Source organism: Pavona decussata, unplaced genomic scaffold, assembly GCF_977016875.1.
Source record: "Pavona decussata unplaced genomic scaffold, jaPavDecu1.1 SCAFFOLD_184, whole genome shotgun sequence".
NCBI lineage: Eukaryota > Metazoa > Cnidaria > Anthozoa > Scleractinia > Agariciidae > Pavona > Pavona decussata.
The window spans coordinates 617,501-630,489 of NW_028145593.1; the positions used below are offsets into that span (position 1 = coordinate 617,501).

Here is a 12,989-nt window from a genome sequence, read left to right on the forward strand (position 1 = left end):
AATCTACTTTCTCACTATAGCTTTAATTAAGTTCGACATCAGTTAGGTTCGACGTCTGAATCAACTGCCGAACTTAATTATTTGGGTCGACCTTCTAGGTATTAGGTTCGGCTCATGTTAAGTTCGACGTATGAACCGGGCCTAAGACCCAAAGCAAGGTTACTGCCATGTTTCGCGAGTGCCTTCAGGGAAATCTAGCGCACGCACGCTGCTTTCGATACGGGAAACTATATATCACTGTAAAGCTGATAAATGGAAGTTTGCGAAAATATCATTTTTTTTTTTATTTTGTTGGATACATAAGCGCTCAGAGGCCTGCAAACTCAATACTAGCGACGTGTACTTGCTGCACAATATCAATCAGGAGATAATAGGCTAACAAAGAGTGTCAGGCTTTTTCTTTATTCCTATTGGTTTGTGAGTAAACCCATCCTAAAGATGGACAATGGAAAATTTTTGTAGTCCCGTCAGATGCTAACTCGTCACGGGACAAATATTTTGAATTTCGTAAAAGCTTGACACACCTTGATACATTAATATCTGATGACCATTTTGGCCAAATTTCGTTGAGATCTGGCAAATCTGCATACCCTATTAATTCACTTGAAGATGGGGAATTCGCGCTAAAACAAAAGCCGTATTTTCGGCCTTTTTCCGAGTTTTCGCGCCTCATTAAACTGCTTGTGAACGCGCTCACGCCGCCGGTCAATCAAACACAAAGAAGCATTCCCTGGGGAGTTCTCTAAGGATTTAGTGTTACTGTAATATTGTAAAGCGCTGAGGTTCGCTGCTTATTAGGGAGCTTAAGCAGCGATGACGACGACGACGGCAACGAGAACGTTGGAAAACAATAGTTTAAATTAGCAAAACACTGGCTCTGCACGTGCGTCATGAACTTTGGTACAGTTCTTTGTCGTCCTCTGCAAAACAACGACGTGAAATTACCACATTCAAGGTTTTATGGAGAACGTGAACGCATGATGATTAATTTTTCTTTCTCTTTCTGAACTTTAAAACCGCCCCTATGACGTTAGCTCCTAGATAGTTCGGCCATATTACACAAACTAAATGAGTAGAAATCATCGCGAATTTATTCAGAAAACGCAAATGAAATTTTAAGTTCCGTTTTCGTTGACGTCGTCGTCTCTGCTTAAGGTCCCTATTTTCAGCCGGTCAACAACGGCGAAAGTGGCTGGATTGTCGCCGGCATCTATCTTCGATTTCGGACTTCAAACTGATGTTCGACTCCACTATCCAATTTCTCGTCCTCGAATTTCTCTGCTGCCGAGGCAGTTATAGAAAATCTGACTAGTTGTGCCAAGAACCCTTGTCGCTCTCCGGCAGCTGAAGTTTTTTTGGTTTCGTCAAATGATTTTTCGACCTTTTTTTCCTTAACTGTCACCCAAAGAAAAGAAAGAAACTTTTTCAGTTTCGCTTTCTTCATAACAACCTTTTACACAATGCTTGAATCCAAAATGGAACGCTGTTTCGCAGTAAAATTTTACATCCAACGCCGTGACATGCGATGAACACGATGTAGACAAAAATATGCAAATTTGCCGGTAATTCGAGATCGCGGGGAAATTTTGCCGCGTAATATCTCAACACAGTCCCGCATAAATTGGATTATGACACCTTCACTCGCTCACCGCTTTTCCTACAAAAATTTGTTTTTTCAGATAGCTCCCGTTCTTTTTAAGATTTCTAACTGCTTTTTTCACGAAATTTTGCATCCCTTTCTTGTTTCAGCAATTATCTAAAAAAAAAAAACTTTTTTGAGAAAAATTCGACCTTTCTTCCCTATAAGTAACCTTAAACACCCAGAGCGACTCCATTAGAACCATTTATTCATCTCTTTACCATATATACTCGATTTCATTATTTTATTTTCACTTGATAATGACCTTCTGGAAAGGTCGAAACATTTTGCTATGTTTTATAATATTTTATAGCAGATTTTTATTGTCAAATGTTTTACCAAGTCCTTTCTTATTCGTTACAAAATTACAGGACTAAACCCGAAGCCTCAATGGCTCCGAGTCGCTATAAGAGTGATACTGAAAGATGCTACTGTCAGTGTAGCGTGTGATGGAGTTAACCAACAAAGAAGCTAGATTACAAATTGGAAGAGCCGACTTTCATGGACGTGTTTCCCTCGTTCAAACCCAAAGAAAACTGATACACAGCTTAATTAACAGAACAATGCCCCGGAAACCTTCAATTCTCTTCAAGTATTTCAGTTTCCTGCTCAGACTAAAGAGTGTAGGGTGCACGGCAGACACCAGACCTTAAACGCCCTTTCTAAAGGTTTGAAAAGAAGAGCCACCTTTTTGCCTAAAGTCTCGCAAAAAATGGTCAATTGGACCCTTTAACTCGTGTAGGGACGGTTCAACGTTTTTTTGATCAACAAATATTTCGACTGCTATTTGGCAAATGTATCTTGCCATGTTAAATGCTAACGGTGAAATAGGCTATTCAAAATGTTGAACAGAAATTGTGTAGGGTTCTACTCTGTTCAACAACGGCAACATTCAACGTGTTGAACGGCAAAAGACCAACGTTTCTGGGGACAATAAGCAAAAAAACACTGAGGAGCGGAAGAGGTGACAGTCATTGCTGTTCAATTGTATTGCACAGCGCCTTTTAACCATGATAAAAGTATATGGAAGGCCGTTTGCTTCTTTGACTTTGTCATGGAAGCGTTTGTAAGGTTTAGTCCAAATGTTTCCCACATTTGACCTCAACTTTTACAGGTGTTAAAAGTGTGGTACAGTCACCACAACTTTGACGACGCTTTTTGCCGCAATTCCAGCTGAAGGTGAGTAGGTCAAGGATAGAATCGTATTTGACCTCACTCTTGTCAAGTATCAGTGGAATAGCAACCTATGGTATGTCTCTTCTGAAAAGGCGTGTATAATACCCCGTTAATGAGACCTTTTCCCTCTCTACCCATAATTATTAACTTTTGTGCCATAAAAGACTTAGCCAAGCTAAAGCGCACCTAAAAGTTTCGGTGAATATGCCTGTCTCTGAATATGACTCTAAATTGGATGCTCACAGCATAGAATTAGCTTCTAATTACGCTAAAGGGCGACATGGTACAGAAGCCTAGAACCCTCAATACTGGGTCACTGATTGAAACAAAGCAGGCTAAAAACACAGACTGTTGTGGTAAAACTTGGGGAGTAGGGAAGGCAGACCTTATCCCCTAGGGAAGCGGTGTCTGTAAGGGAACCTAAGTAAGCATGCGTAAAAAATCACTGGGAACTTTGACATGTCACTTTACAATACAAGCAGAATTACTTCACACTAGACGAACTATTGAACTATAGACTATATATCGCATCGCGATCCTGGGAATCTTCTTATTGCGCTGAGGCGACGTTATTTTGCGATAATGTCGTCTCAAAATGACGGTTTCTGATTGCCTCAAAAACTGTCAAATAAGAACAGCAGCGCGGCACTTATGAGTTTGGCTAAATAAGCGTTTATAACGGTTTAGCAGTGCTGATATTTGACTTTACCTTCGACGCGCATCAAGGGCAAAGACAAACTTGTGTTCGTATTTCACGCTTGTCAAAAGTGTAACAAAAGAGGATTGACGTGGATATCAAGAAACAAAGATTACTGCATACATGTTGTTCACCGATTGTGCAGGAATTACAAAATATTTTCCTGCTCAATCAGGAGGCAGTGCTGGCTGGACCGTTTGGAACTGGTCCGTAAGCAGTCTGTCCCCTTACTTTTCTACGCTTAATTTTTCCCGCCCTTTTTCACTTTCCCAAGCCCGCGCTATCTGCCTCTTTGCTTCGAAGAATGTTGGATTCAAAGAATGGGTAACATTATAGACTATCAGCTGACATGATTCTAAGACTCTCTTCAGGGGAACAAACGAAGCTGTTTCTAATGTCAAAATCCTGGACAGATACAAGAACGGCAGTTTTTATTTTCAAAGCAAGATCAGTTTCAGCCAATCGTCACAAAAGTGAGAATTAACATTCACCTTTGCCAACCAACGGAGGCATCCAAAATGTCTCCGATTCATGTCAAAGGTGTGTCAAGGAAATCAACGATCTCCCCTTTTCTTAATCTTTCTTCTTTGACAAATTTCACCTGGAAATAGCAGAGTTGCTAAATTTTAAGGCACGCCGTAGAAGTTGCGTAAGGCTGTACACCGACCCTTAAGCAGATCGAAGATTCACTCGTAGGATATACTTTGCGTGAAACGATAAGGGTTTCTCGTCAAGTCGAACAATTAGCTATGTAGACGAAGAGTGTTTTATACGTCGTGAAAGCACATCAGTTAATTCAAGTAGAAGAAACATTTTTCTGGAGAACGTAATAATTTACAGTTGTGCCGTGAAATTACTTTGCAATCATCCAAAACAAAAGACAAGTGACAATGTACAGAGAAAGCTACTGGGCGGTTTCCAGGTATGGTTAATTTTAATTAACAGGAATTAAAATTCCTGTTTAAAATTGACGGGATATTGAGAATAGAGTTTCTGGAATGTGGAGCATCATGGAATACAGTATGTCGTTTATACCCGGTAAAATTCCTTATACCGAAAAGGCTGCGGAGGGCTTATTACTTAATTAATTCTAAAGATTTTTACGTGATGTAATAATAGGTGACTTATTTTTAAAGCGTTTGTTACTCCGTTTTAAGCCTACCCTGAGATTGAACGGTTGATTTGATTTGATTGTAAATCTGAAACTTTATTTAATAAATAGTAAAATTACAAAAATTAGGCCAAATGAAAGCCAATTTTAACACGTCACTTTTAGAGATACTAGGGGGCCGTAGAAACTCACAGGAAAAAGAAATAACGATAACAGAAAAATAAATAAAAAAAAAAAAATAAAAACAAAATAAATTCAATAAATAAATAAATAAGGGGAAGGGGAAGGGGTGTAGTAAAATGTAAAATCAAACAAAATAAATTAAATTATAATAACATTAAAACTTGGGCCATGGATCGAAATCAGAGAGACTACTGAACCGTCCAATTAATTGCATAAATGAAAGAGCAGCCACGACTGTGACTGAACAACAGACAAACAATAGAGTCATGCGAATCTGTGCGTTAGCATGGCACTGACGGGAACAGCTGCTAAGAGATTTTCGGCGTAATAGGCCTACTCTTAGACAAAACCAACAGACAACTGAAACTGCATCCTAACCACCCAACAGACCACAAAGCAAACAAACAGAAATGACAACCTCTGATGAACTGAATGAATGAATGAATGCATCCTGACGTGTTGTGAACAGATCTTTGTGACATGAAAATCCACTTACGTAATTGTGGATTTTAAACGCTAATGCAACGTTTAGTTGATTTGTTTAAACATTTCTTGAATTTTTTTTTGAAGGAAGGCTTAAACTATAGGAAAATATAGGATTTTTGCTCAATTTATAGGACTTTACAGGACAAGGCTAAAAAAATAGGATTTTATAGGAATATAGGACTCGCTTGATACCCTGTGTGCATCAGCATTCTACTCTTTTTAGCGACATCATAGGGACCGCGCAGGGGAAGGGACTGGGGGACTTTAGCCCCCCCCCCCCCCCCCCACTCCACTTTTTGGATGGTTTGTCGTTAGTTTTACTGCTGAACGGACGACTAGATTTCAACCGTGAAATAATGGAATTTCAGCTGTTTTGTCTATTTTCATTCGTTCTTGGATCGGTGTTTCACGAACATAAGGTTTCATTACTAAATAAGTTCGAGGGGTTTCTGCACGAAGGCATTCATTTATGAAAGCTACTTATCGCCTGGATCATCTAATCCCGCTGTCATTACGATCATGATCATGAATTACAGGAACATGAACGACGAAACAAGGTTTTCACAAGCTGTGACTTTCAGAAGAAAGAAAGTCGATAACTTCTGCCTCATCAGCCCGTTATGTTTGTCAAATGTACGGGCCAGACTGAAGCATTGACTGCTTACTTCAATTACCATACGGATAGACCAACTTTGGTGCCCTCAGTTCAATAGCTCTATTTTGCCATGAAATCTGCACTTCCCAAAAGTCCTTACCAACATACTTGTGTTTAATAGCGAAGTGAAGCCTACGCAATACACGTTTTCAAAGCTCACAATGTTTCCTGGTCAGGACTTCTTTATATATAGTGTTTGTTGACAAATTTGTTGACATCTTTCGCACGTGCGTTGACCAACTTGACAAAGGGGTATCTAAGCTTTTTGGCTTTTAGCACTTAATATGGTTTAATACGCACAGCTCTTTAGAAGACCACTTTTTAGTTATAAGGATTTCGTGGATAAATAAAGTTGTTATTATTGTTATTATTGTTATAATTATTATTATTATTATTATTATTATTATTATTATTATTATTATTATTATTATTATTATTTGTTGTGAATGGGCCTAAATTTCCTCCTACTGTTTCTAATTATTGGCAATTGTGCCCAATTACAAAAACATCATCCTCTCTCTTTTCTGTTGTTGTTTGATGATGAAGTGATTTCTCATTGCATCATTTCTAGCTTACAGGTGTATTTAAAGGGCGATTTAGACGGTACGATTTTATCTTACGACTGTTGCATGCGATTTCTGGAGCGCGCGCTGCTTGCGTCATGTAAAAGTCGTACACAACTCTCGCTACTCAACATTGCCTTTACCTACGATTGTCGTAGGATTTTAAAACAAGTTTTAAAATCCTATGACATTTTTCGTGTTGTGTGCGTCTGTCGTAAGGATGTTGTAGGTTGATTAACACGACGTGATTCGTGTTGTAGGGATGGCGTAAGCGTGTCGCATGCGACAAATTGTAGGCAAAATCGTACCGTCTAAATCACCCTGGCATTTCAGTCGTAAGAGCGGTTGTTATCATTACGGGCATTCTCATCCAATGCAAAAGTCAGGGACCGCAGCGACGGAGGGGCTAGGGGGGCTTCAGCCCCCCCCCCCCCCCTTTCCCCTCCACTTTTCGGATGGTTTACAAAATACAGTCGAACCTGTATTAAGCGGTCACCCTCGGGGAATGGCTAAGTGACCGCTTAATACAGGTAGACCGCTTAATACAAATTGTACAGAATACATTACTTACTTGGTTAAGAAAGTTTGGCGATAAAATGGTATTACAAAGGAGAGCATGGTATTGAAACGGACTAGTAAAGCATTAACGCCACGATTGTGCAGCTCATTAGAAACTCAATTGCCTGGCACGCTATTTGTTACCATATTTAAGTGGTTTCCTTTTGGAAAGTGACCGTTTAAAACAGGTCACTGAGACAATAGAAATCAGCTCGTTGGGAATTAGTTTTGGGTGACCGCGACCGCTTAATAGAGGTGACTGTTTAATACAGGTCAGGATTACAGTAAATAAGGGAAGTAATTTTCGGGACTTTGACAACTGACCGCTTAATAGAGGGTGACCGCTTAATACGGTGCCGCTTAATACAGGTATATCCATTACTTACAGAAACAACTTACCTTACATATTATTTAGTACAAGGTTTTCTCCGAAAAACCCGACAATTTCAGACAATTTGTCGTTAGGTTTGTTGCTGAACGGACGAGTAGATTTCAACCGTCAAAAAATGGAATTTCAGCTTATGTTCCTAAAGTCGACTCACGATAACTCGAACCTTCAACCGAGATTGAAAAAGGTTCGAGTTATCGGGATTTGAGAAAAAATGGCCGGAAATAAGGAAAAAAACCGGTGTTTACTGTGTATTTCTATTTCTGCAGTGTACAATTTACTAAACCAGCAAAACGTGAACTGTACTGACACAGACGGCGGTTTAAAAAAAATGCAATGTTTTGGACTGCCGGGGCCGTTTGTTTTGACCTGTCACGTCTTGCAACTGACAAACATGGTTCGAGCTATCGAGGGTAAAATTACAGTAAATGTATGACAGAAATCCAGGGGAAATCGATTACAGTTCTCCCTGGCTCGAATCGAGTTAGTGAGGTTTCGAGTTATCGGGAGTCGACTGCCTTTTCATTCGTTCTTGAATCGGGGTTCACGAAGATTTTAAAAGTTTCATCACTGAAAATTAAAAGCTCGAGTAAGGTCTTGCGCTAAGGCATTCATTTATGAAAGGTGCTTATATCGCCGTAAATATTTGAAACGGAGAATTCTCGGTTTTCATTGTCACGCCATTGAAAAAAAAAATCGAAACCATTCCATGAATGAAGTAAAGAAATTGACATGGTATAGCGGATAAATAAATAAGGCATCTGTCCAAGTGTCAAATCTGTGCGGCATTCCGTACTCGAGTTATTTGACCAAATGTTCCACATAAATTTATAGAGCTTAGTATGGAGACGCCATGTTTGTGTCCCTCTGAGGGGCACAAACATGGCGGCCGGAAATAGGAAAAAACATCTGGGGTTCACTTTTGCCAGAAAAGATGTTTGTTTGCCCTTGTGAATTTTCGAATGTTTAGATCAATATTTCTCCTAAAACTTAAATTGTTTAGAATGCTGAAAATCACACGAAGAGTCATTTTTAAGATACGGAAAAGCTCTGTCACGGCCGTGCTCCTGATGTCACGCACGATGGAAACTCAGAAATTGAAACTGTTCTATTTTCAAAAGGAAGCACGACATCGAGCTAAGAAATTGTGAACAGACATATTTTTAGGTAATCTTTCCTTGAATGAAGGTAAAAATTTTGTAGGCCTCCCAGTTTTGAATTCTAGAATTTGGTGACGTCACGTGAAAACCAAGAATAATGTACAGTTAACACAGCGATTTTGCTGTATTTTGGATAAAACGTCTCAAATATATAAGAGAAAGAACCGGTTTTGTAACATGAAATTGCTCTTACAAAAATCGCAAAGATAGTTTAAGGTTTTTCTCGTAGGGAGAACAAACTATAATCAATTTTTAGCGGCTTCACTAAAATACACAGGAAGAACTTGAAAACATTGGCCAATTTTGTTAAGTTGCAATCCACTTCCATCTTACCCATCCGCACCCAAACATAATTTTAAATAGTTTCTGTGCACTAGTAGGAGTATTGTATTGTTAACAAAACTCAGCCATTATTTTAACGATTCAGTTGAAACAAATACGTTTTTTGGCTGTTCATATTGACACTAAAAATAGGTGACACTGCCCCTTTAAGGTCATCCTGGATCATTCAATCCTGCTGTCATAACGAACAAAGAAGCACATATGTTACAACAAATTTAGCCTAGCTCCCATTAGCCTGTTTTGTTGGTCAAGTATTAGGGCCAGACTAAAGCATTGACCGAGATTACTTCAAAAGAAAAGAAAATACAGTTTAGTTCATACAATTAAAAACTCTATTGCTAGCGACAGTTTTAGATGCATTTCTAGCCATTTCAGAAGACTTGAGTTTAAACTTTTTTCGGGGGAGCATGCCCCCGGTCCCCCTAGTTCTCTGAACCTAACGCGGTCGCTTCTCCTAAACCCGCTCCGCGGGCCCTGAGAAGAGAGTTCAAGTCATTACTATTTATCCGTAACCACCTTATCCACAGCCATTACCGCCGAAATTTGCCAAGTTTCCTACAACTGTGTTGCCAAGTCTGTTCCAACAAAAAGCAATTTTGAGCCAAATTGTCAGTAACAATATGCGTCCAAGGAAAACTGTGTGGTGGATGGAAGCCTACCTTGAAGCTCTCGTGAGATTCTACCCCACAATTTATCTTCGAGAACTAAAGTAACAAGAGATACTCGCAAACGATTTCCAGCTTAGTCCACGCGAGGTTCCCTCGATAGCGGCAATAGCTACGTTATTAACAAAGCTGAAAATAACGCGAAAAAAGTGTGTTCACGTCGCTCAAGAACGAATGTCGCCACATAATCGCTACTGTCGTCAGTTATATTTTCAGTGGAAGACAACCATTGATCCAAGCCGCATTTATTTTTTCGACGAAACTCATTTTAAGGATGGTGCCTACTAATACCGAATTACTTTTGCGCGGTTTATGACTATTCTGGGAAAGCAGATTTTAGCTAGGGCTGTTGGAATCCAAAAAGAAAATTGGGGGTAACCACGCATTTTTCAGAGATAATTAAGCAACAATAATTCAAAAAGGGGTAAAATTAAAAGCAATGTATGGCATTTTTTTTTCGAAATTGAAGCTCTATTATCTCTGAAAAATGCATTGTTACCCCCAATTTTCGTTTTGGATACCAAAAGCACTTGCTAAGTTTTGCTTTCTCGAGATGCGCAGTAACAGAGGTAGGCACCGTCCTTTCCAGCTTTGAAACTGATGAGCGCGATTACGGGCCATCAAATTCAGGGTTGGCATGTCCATCGTTCCGGGAGAAAGCCGCAGAGCTCGGGCTGGTAAATTCGACGTTGGCTTTTTGTGGGTTTACTGAAGGAGTAATTCAAGCAATTCCGGTTGCAGGAGCCTTGACAGCTGAATTAGTGACTGAAATGATTGAAAATCAGGTTCTCCCACTTTTACCGTGCAATAGCTTTTTGGTTACAGATAATGCAAGAGTACACGATACCGCATATTAGCCAAAAAAACATAACTTTGGTCAAACTACCAGCTTATGGCTATAATTTAAATCCCATCGAAATGGTCTTTGGACTTGTAAAGGCAAATGTTCGTTTTACTCCTGGCATTTTAAGAACAAATCCTATGTTGGCAATTATAAACACGTTCGAACAAGTCCGCCCTATCAACGTCAGAAATTCTTAGAAAAGATCTTGCGGTGTTTTCGTGTAAATAGTCTGAGTAATAGAAAAGCAATGAAGACTTACAATTAAATTTAATTAAAATTAAAAAACTAAGCTTACTTGCATCACTAAATTTGTGTCACTGTAACACAATATTTTTTACGTTAGTTTCAAAACTTCGTTGGAACATAATATTAATTTTGTCACAAAATGTGAAGTAAACAGTGCATCTGAAACCTGCTGCCGAACATAATTTCACAAAACAAAACATAAAATAAAAATAAAAAATCCACAACTGAAACAAAAAATTTTGTCTTGCAAAATTCTGCTTTCGTCTAATTGCCGCGCTCTTAACAGGTATGTGCCTTTTTTTCCAAAATCACAGAAAACGAGGTAAATAACATAAGTCGAAGAGCTGCATATTCGACCAATAAGTATAGCGTACTGAAGTAGCTAGAAACATAAGGATAACATTAAGGATCCGTGGATTTTGTTACTCGTGATTTCATACTAATGATATTGATCTGCAGTGAGATTGCAGGATGTTTCTACTCAGTTTATCCCGGATATGAGAGTCCTGAGCCACGTCTTTACACTGAAATCTGATCATTGTTGTCTCTCGCTTTCCCTCTACTAACTATGGCTTTCGGGAGCTTTCTCAGCTCTCTTATTTCGTAGCTAAAAAACAGGTATTGTGCTTTTAAGCCTGGTTTACACGTACGACGCAAGCATAAGCATAAGCACAAGCATAAGCACAAGAAACCTACGTGTAAACCGGTGCGACCCAAGAATATGCTTACGTCGTCCCGGTTTACACGTACGACGCAACGCGTACGCCGCAAGCATAAGCAGCAAGCACAAGAGGATGGAACGATTTCCATTCTCTTGTGCTTGTGCTTATGCTTGCGTCGTTGCGTCGTACGTGTAAACCGGGACGCCGCAAGCATAAGCATAAGCGCAAGGAAAGGAAACTGAAAAACAGTGACAAGTTGTCAGCGTACAATCTAGTTACTCATGCGTTGCCATTTTCCGCCATGTTGGAATCAAATCTCGCACCAAAAGGCAGCCCGGCTGCGCGATTGCGCCAAATTTGTTTGCCTCTGCGCTTGCGTATGTCACGTTATGCTTATGCTTATCGCACGTGTAAACATCCTTGTGCTTGTGCTTATTCTTATGCTTGCGTCGTACGTGTAAACCAGGCTTTAGAGCTGACATGTATCTGTATTGTTTTGGCTTAGTAGCGCGCATCAGGCGTTAAGTCACAGAAATGGCTTTGCGGTTCGGGTTAGCATACGCTATTTTTCGGCGGAGAGAAGTGACAGCCGAAAATACGTCTGCATTCGCAGACTAACTCGTTACTGCGATTCATCTTTTCTTTTTCTGTGTGATCCAGTTTAGGACCGGTTCGTGTAAACCGAATACTTATAGAAGCAAGTCCCTAACTGACACAAATTTGGGACCAGTCCCCTGTGAACATAGCTGCTCCTTTAAACAAAATTTTTTTTGTCAGTGTAGCTTTCACGAACAGCAAAATGCTTTGCAAAGTCCTTTTGTATAAAAGGTAAGTGCTCTTTGAACTTAATCTATCCTATGACGCTCGTCAAAGTTTGACTTCACCTCTGACGTGTGACAAACGTTAAGTCAAATCTTTTTGTCACATTTGATTTCACCTTTGAGAGGTGTTAAAAGTGTGTGAAGCCATCACAACTCTAACAAAGGTGAGCGGGTAAAAAAAATTCCATATTAGACCTCACCTTTAAAAGTATCAAAGGAATAGCAAGGCCGTTACATAGTATTTGACTTCACCTTTAATGTAGGACAAAGGTGATATCAAATTCATTTCACCTTTTATCGGTACCTAAGGTGAAGCATATCCAACTTTTCGCAAGAACACACAAAGCAGACTTGACAGACTATGCTTCTTGCGATTGAGCAAAAAATACAAAAATATCTTCCTGTCCAATCAGGAGCCAATATTATCCTAGCCTGTAAGGAGACTCTACCAGAGATCCTTCTTTCTGTTGGCCAAAGATTTTTCCTGCCCATTCGCTCATCTCCAATTTGTCCTCGCCTGCACTGCTTGGCTCCCAGGCCGCGAGTTGGGGGGAGGGGGAGGGAGGAATTCTTGCCGCGACGACTTTGTTGAAGCTCAATAACAACTCTTTTTTGTAATATTTGATCATCTGAACAATTTATCTGGGAAATTTCATTTGGTCCTTTATTGTTCATTGCCTTTGATGTTACCATGGCAACCAATTTATGACAGGTACTTCTTTGTTTTTTTTTTTTTTTGTTTTTTTTCAGAAAATGTAAGATTTCACTATAATTTAAAATTAGGACAAATTAC

The 12,989-nt window shown here is 39.5% G+C and overlaps 1 protein-coding gene and 1 pseudogene across 1 annotated transcript in view; one reads left to right on the forward strand and one right to left on the reverse strand.

Moving 5' to 3' along the window:
- Positions 1 to 2,114, forward strand: part of LOC146462802 (uncharacterized) — a 4,787-nt pseudogene extending 2,673 nt beyond the window's left edge.
- The window catches only part of LOC146462800 (uncharacterized), a 274,708-nt gene that overhangs the window by 130,781 nt on the left and 130,938 nt on the right, over positions 1 to 12,989 (reverse strand). The window lies entirely within an intron of this gene.